Source organism: Camelina sativa, chromosome 11 (genome assembly GCF_000633955.1).
Source record: "Camelina sativa cultivar DH55 chromosome 11, Cs, whole genome shotgun sequence".
In the NCBI taxonomy this organism is placed as follows: domain Eukaryota; kingdom Viridiplantae; phylum Streptophyta; class Magnoliopsida; order Brassicales; family Brassicaceae; genus Camelina; species Camelina sativa.
This window is the reverse complement of record NC_025695.1, coordinates 48,390,809-48,396,755: the sequence shown is the minus strand read 5'-3', so window position 1 is coordinate 48,396,755 and position 5,947 is coordinate 48,390,809. Positions and strand designations below refer to the sequence as shown.

The window sequence follows — 5,947 nt, the reverse complement described above, 5'->3', positions numbered from 1 at the left end:
AAACAGTTATTCACAATAGACTCATATATATCAAAACACAAAACCAGGTTTCATTAAAGCGTTAAAGATAGTACCAGCGAGCTTGGGAAGGGCACTCCAGCTGCTATGGCCATGTTTGTGAATATAATTGATGAGTTTATCATCTTCTTCAGGTAACCATGGACCTTTCTTCAGACCAGTTTCATCTGAGCTAGGAGATCTTCCCATGTTTGATCAACTTCTGTATCTAACAACGGTCTCTCTTCTTGTTTTTTACCTTCTCTTTACTAATACTTCTTCAAAGATTTGGTCGCTTGTCTCCTTTCTTCGCAACCACTAACTGCTTCTTATTTCTATATTTATATCAAAACGACCTTCCCTCTCTCTTTAATGTCCATTCACCACGTGCTTCTTTCCTATTCGCATAACAAAACAACGCATGTCACTTTCACCCTGCAAATTCCATTTTCTATGCTTTTCTTTTCTTTATTCACACATATACGTATGGCATAACCACTTGCAGTCCTAACTCAAAAGCAACACGACCAACCTTCTTCTCGGACATAATTCAAGATACTCATCGAGATCCTGTGACTTCAGGTTAATATCATTAGAGACCTGCAAACATAATAACATGATCAGCCACATTGCCTGCTGAGAAAAGATTCCAAAGTTTCTACAGAAAGGTTTAGGTGGGGGAGAACAGGGGGCAGTATAGAAATTTGACGAGAAAGCAAACATAATCAAATCACTTTTTTAACCATTCGCTGACAAAACAAACAGATAAATGATTTTTTAATCAAGCAAACAACATATGTCACCACAAGGCTGGCCAAAAGAGACATTTCCTTGTGTCATCCATTTCATAACTCATTTATGTATTTGGTATTCTCTAATATATAACAAATTTTATATTTGTATATCCTTTGTATCAACCCATGAGCCCTAATTTTTGTCTCTGGAAATGAGATAGGTGAAGCATTGGAAAACTCTGAAGCTGAAGTCCAAGAGTCTTAAGATACTTACTGGAAAACAAATTAAAGAAAGCAAAATTGGTCAAATAAGGAAACTATAAGTACTCCTAAAGTCTTGTTCAAGACATTTCTTTTGATCTTGAGCAAGTCCTGATATAGCTAAATTAGGTAATACTTACAGAGCTTTCCTACTCAAAAATGCTTTTCTGGTGAGAAAAAGTATACTAAACAAAGAAACCTGCAACAGATACTCAGAGAGCATATCAGGATACATACATGAGAGCTTATCTAGTTTAGTTTTGTATCCATTTTTTGATCAAATATTAGCTATACATAAAATCCTATCATGCTACAGATCAATTCACTAGCACATAATTTTGCATTTCACTGAAACCAAAATTACGGAAAATGCATATACAGTAACAGGGGACAGACAAATATATAAACGACAAAGTAACAATGTAAAGTATTGGTATTTTGAGAAGAGAAGTTACTGTTGATAATGGTGACAGGCTTGATGTTGACACATTTTGTTTTGTTGAAAATTGGAAGGAGCTTGTTAGGGGAGAGGTTGGTGCAGAAAATGATCTAAATATCCACCATCTTTGAAACCTACAAGACTTTCTCCCCACTGCCTCTGTATTGGACCAAATGGCATTTCTTGTCTTGTTCTTCTCTGTCTTTTCCATAAAGTAACATCATAGGGTTTCCTGTAATTTTCCCAAATGAAAAACAATTGGCCCTCAAGAAACAAATTCTTAGATAATAACTTCATGACTAGAGCGTTTTGATCAACTGTCAATTTCCATGTATATAACAGATGCTATTTTCGCGTTGTTGACTATGAAAATATTCTAGGAAAAAGAAAGACTTGAGTTGCTTGTTCATCTAGGGTTTCTAAGAGTGGACCACAATCTCACTAGAGGCAGCAGGTACAGTATCTATATTAAAGAAATAAGTAAGGCATACTAAAATAATAGATTTGAGATACGCTATGTCACTTAAACCGTTCTTTTCCTCTAATATAAAAGAAATAGTTGTAAATGTCAGCTAAACAAAATGAATTGCTTCTTCTCCTAAGTTCCTAACCAACACATCTAAACCCTGACTTTCAAAGCCAAGTTTGAAAAAACTTTCACCTCTTCCCTATTCTCTGAGAATGTGAAAGAGTAAGCATCGAGCTCAAGACATAATTAGCCAGATACACATACAGTCATACACAGTGTATATCCAAAGTATTTTTCTACCCAATTGCTACTTGAAACCCAGGAGGTCACTATCCAACTTTGTGGAGGACAGTGATATATATTAAACTGTTGGTACTTACACAATTAAGAGAATTCCAAAACGCTTGTTTCAAGAATTTCATCAGCATCTGTAAGGATCCTGCAAGAGAGATTGCAACGAGTGATTAAAAACAAAATGAGTCACATGCACACACGTATAATCTAATTTCAAGTACAAAATTTTCAACTGCTTAAGATTTTTCCTACTGTTCACATGGAAGCAGACTTTGTTTGGTAATTCCGACATACAATAATCTAATAATGGTTGAGAATTTCAACATTCTGTTTTGTTAGCTATTGATCTAGAGATTGAAATTCTTTGTTTATACATAAAATAATCTGATTATTAAATCAATAAAGACAGACAAGAACTCAACGCTCAAAATCTTCTAGCGTTTAAACTTTCCTCAAACGTTACATTTGCTAGAAATACACCATCACAAGAAACCTGAATGACATGGGACAGAGATAACAGGAAGAATAACAATGTAATACAATTTTATAAAATAAAGTCATTCTCTAGTATTATATCAACCAAATTGTGTGGGCCTTAAGTGTTGTTTTCTTAGGCATCAACCACTACATGTAGTTTTAGGTGGCTAAAGTTGTCTCATTGATGACACCAATTTACAGCTACAAGACAGTGAAAGATAGAGAAGTAGACAATGGCATTGCTATCTTAATCAGAGCTCCATATAGAATCAATTTAGATGCATCAGTAGTATCTACCATTACATAAAATAACTAGGATGCCTATGATGCAAAATTCGGATGAACTAAATGCATCATAAATAGTATCTTCAATAAATCAAGAAAAGATGAGTATAATCACTAACGTTACCAGAGTTGCTCGAGGACCAGAGGGAGATCCTGTACTGGATCAGGCTTTAAAAGGTGCATTTGATCAAATATGTTCTGCAATCAGTATATGAGGAGACTGATGTTATCCCTGCAACAAGTCCTAAGACAGACAATATAGAACAAACTTTAGAAGAAGCAACACTAAACATTATACATTGTATCTATCAACCCAGTGTTAACGATTAATGGCTCTACGCATGGTCACAAGTAAAATTAGCCGACTGGACTGTGTCACATAGCACCTATTAATATCTTATGAGATTGATCTATTCCACATGCAGGTAAAAACAACTCTATTCACAAGATTAAACATTTCTAGGCTAAGAGGCGTAGATATGGCCACTGAGATATAAACTTTCTTAATTCAGCAGTCGAAACATTTGAAGATAATAATCCTCTCATGGCATGAAATCAAACAATTTGTATTGACCTCACTCCTATTGTAGATAAGAACGATGCTACAGAAAAGAATGAGTTGAAGGTCGTACCTTTGCATTATCAAAATAAGATTTCTTAGAACCAATCCATCAAAACCGAACAAGGATTTCTCTATAGAAGATCCAAGAAGCTGAAAAGGCACAAAAGAACCAACCAAAAATCTCTATATTCAATCCAAATTAGAATGATACAAGTGGTGCCTTAATTAACTCATAGTACTTTGAAATAAGAAAATGAACACTAAGAAAAATAGGCTTATTAACCTTCTTACCGGAGACTTTCAGGGATTTGGACAGTCCACCTTCAAGTTCGACACAATGGTCTAAGGCAAGCGAACCGAATTTGTATATTGATAGCACTAATTAGTCAAAATGCTCATAGAGAACAACTATTTCTATGTTTCTTTAGCTCAACATAGTCGTATATATGTCTGTGGATATCTAAAAAAAGAGACAAAGTTAGTACAAGCTAGAAAGGAAAGAGAGAAAAAGACCATTTACATTGACAGGTTAACTTACAACAAGTCTAAGAGATCCAGCTTTCACATTAATCAAGAGGAGAATATTAAAAAAAGCACAGCTGAAAAAACATAGAAAATTTTCCTAGCTTTAGACCGCCAATCAATAAACTGTATATTGCTCAAACCCAGTCAAAATGTTATGAAAGGAAGGCAAGCTTGAAACCATGTTAGAACTGCTTTACCATATATATTGAAGCAATCACAGTTGCTTTATGAAGAGAATCAAAACTAGCACAGAAATTAGTAATAGTGAAGGAACAGAATCTATTTCGGCAAAAGCATCGACAAACCTCTGAAATTAAGAGAAACGATCTTGTTCATCATTTTCTTTCACAGGCATCACGAAGAAGACAATAAGAAAATCCAAAAGACCCTGCAGAAGTAAAATTTTATGCTTTTAAGGAATTAGTAGTTGAAGTTAAACAGGCTAAAGGGTTTGGACTTTTCAGAAAGCATGACATCAAGACAAACACAGAGGAAGCTTTTTGCATGAAAAGCAAGTCACATGTTGTGATCCAGAAGTACCAAGATCTTTGCATGAAAACTATACGTAAGACGCTAACATAATAAAATAATGGGTGTCAAAAGCATTATAGAAAGCTGTGCAAAAGCACATGGCTGGAGTTGGTAATAATACAGGTCTTCATAAAAACAGTTCCAATAAAAAAATACAAAGCAATTCATAATGAAAACCTCATAAATCATCTTTAGATATGTATTTTTTTGTCTTAATCTCTTGTACTTAACATTAAAAACACTGCCTATTTGACAAAGCTTTCTACATTGGACCCTATTGTATTGTTTCTCAGAAAAAAATAAGCTGAAAATTTGACGACTTGATGGTTTGAAATGCAGGATAAAAATCAATTTTAAGTGTAAACTGATGAGTGTGAACAGGAAAATGCAGCTGTCAAAGATAAACCGGAGATATCAATCATAAACTTTGCATTAAAAAAATCAACAGTGTTGACCATTTGGTCTATATATAATATAATTGTGGGCAGATAGAAATGTTTTTCTCTTTTGACTTAACTCATGGATGTAAGATATTAGGTGTGTAATCATCGTGGTCTCCAGATGTACTGCTATTTCAACAATTATGTCATCCCATGAAAATGGTAGTGACAAATCAGTAGAACATGTGAGAACCAACCACGGCTAGTTAACAAGAGCAACTCATATCAAAGACATCTTTAACTAAACAACCTAGCAACTTAGATACAAGTTTCTTGGATACCTAAAAACGACAAGATCATACCTGTAAGAAGAACTCATACCGCCCTCGTCCACTCGATGGATAACTAATACATATGAAGTCCAAAAAGTTAAGAAGGTAACGGATCAACTATCAGAGATACGGTAGAACAGCTCCACCCCGGGCAGTCATCCCCACAAAGAAGTAACCCCAAATTTCAACTTTCCGAGATTAAGTGAATAACATGAATCGAATCTGCAATCCGCATTCAAACAAGAAGTAAATTGGATCAGAACATTATTACCTCTAGTATTAAATCAGTAGTGTTCATACTTCTTAAAGCTTAAAAGAAGATGACTTCAATATATATACTAACTAATAAGACGATGCAGGAAAAGGACAGTAACAGTAAACAAAAAAACAAACCCATGGACTAATGCAAAACTAAGAAGTCTCTAGGAGACTATACATATACATATACATATTTCACCGAACCAAGATGAGATTTTTCTAATACTTTTCGATTTGCATAAACGAAAGTACTAATCCGCGGATTTGAAATTACACAGTGAATCGCTGAGTTTCGTTCAATCGTGAAATCTAGGGTTCGATGCCCCCCATCGGAAACATAATCGCACTATTAAGTTTGAAACTGTAAAGACAGGTCACTTTACCTCCTCCTCGTCTCACCTCA

The 5,947-nt window shown here is 34.7% G+C and overlaps 1 long non-coding RNA gene across 4 annotated transcripts; it reads right to left on the bottom strand.

Annotated features, from left to right (window-relative positions):
- On the bottom strand, positions 79 to 5,485 carry LOC104727175. Of its 4 annotated transcripts, none has more exons than XR_758190.2 (10): positions 5,317 to 5,485; positions 4,349 to 4,431; positions 4,057 to 4,117; positions 3,802 to 3,978; positions 3,589 to 3,668; positions 3,076 to 3,200; positions 2,281 to 2,339; positions 1,448 to 1,663; positions 530 to 597; positions 79 to 395 (listed from the first exon to the last, which is right to left on the bottom strand). It is a non-coding gene; the product is annotated as an uncharacterized LOC104727175 (long non-coding RNA). The 4 variants fall into 4 exon arrangements; XR_002034070.1 differs by having other exon boundaries at positions 3,081 to 3,200; XR_002034069.1 differs by having other exon boundaries at positions 3,810 to 3,978.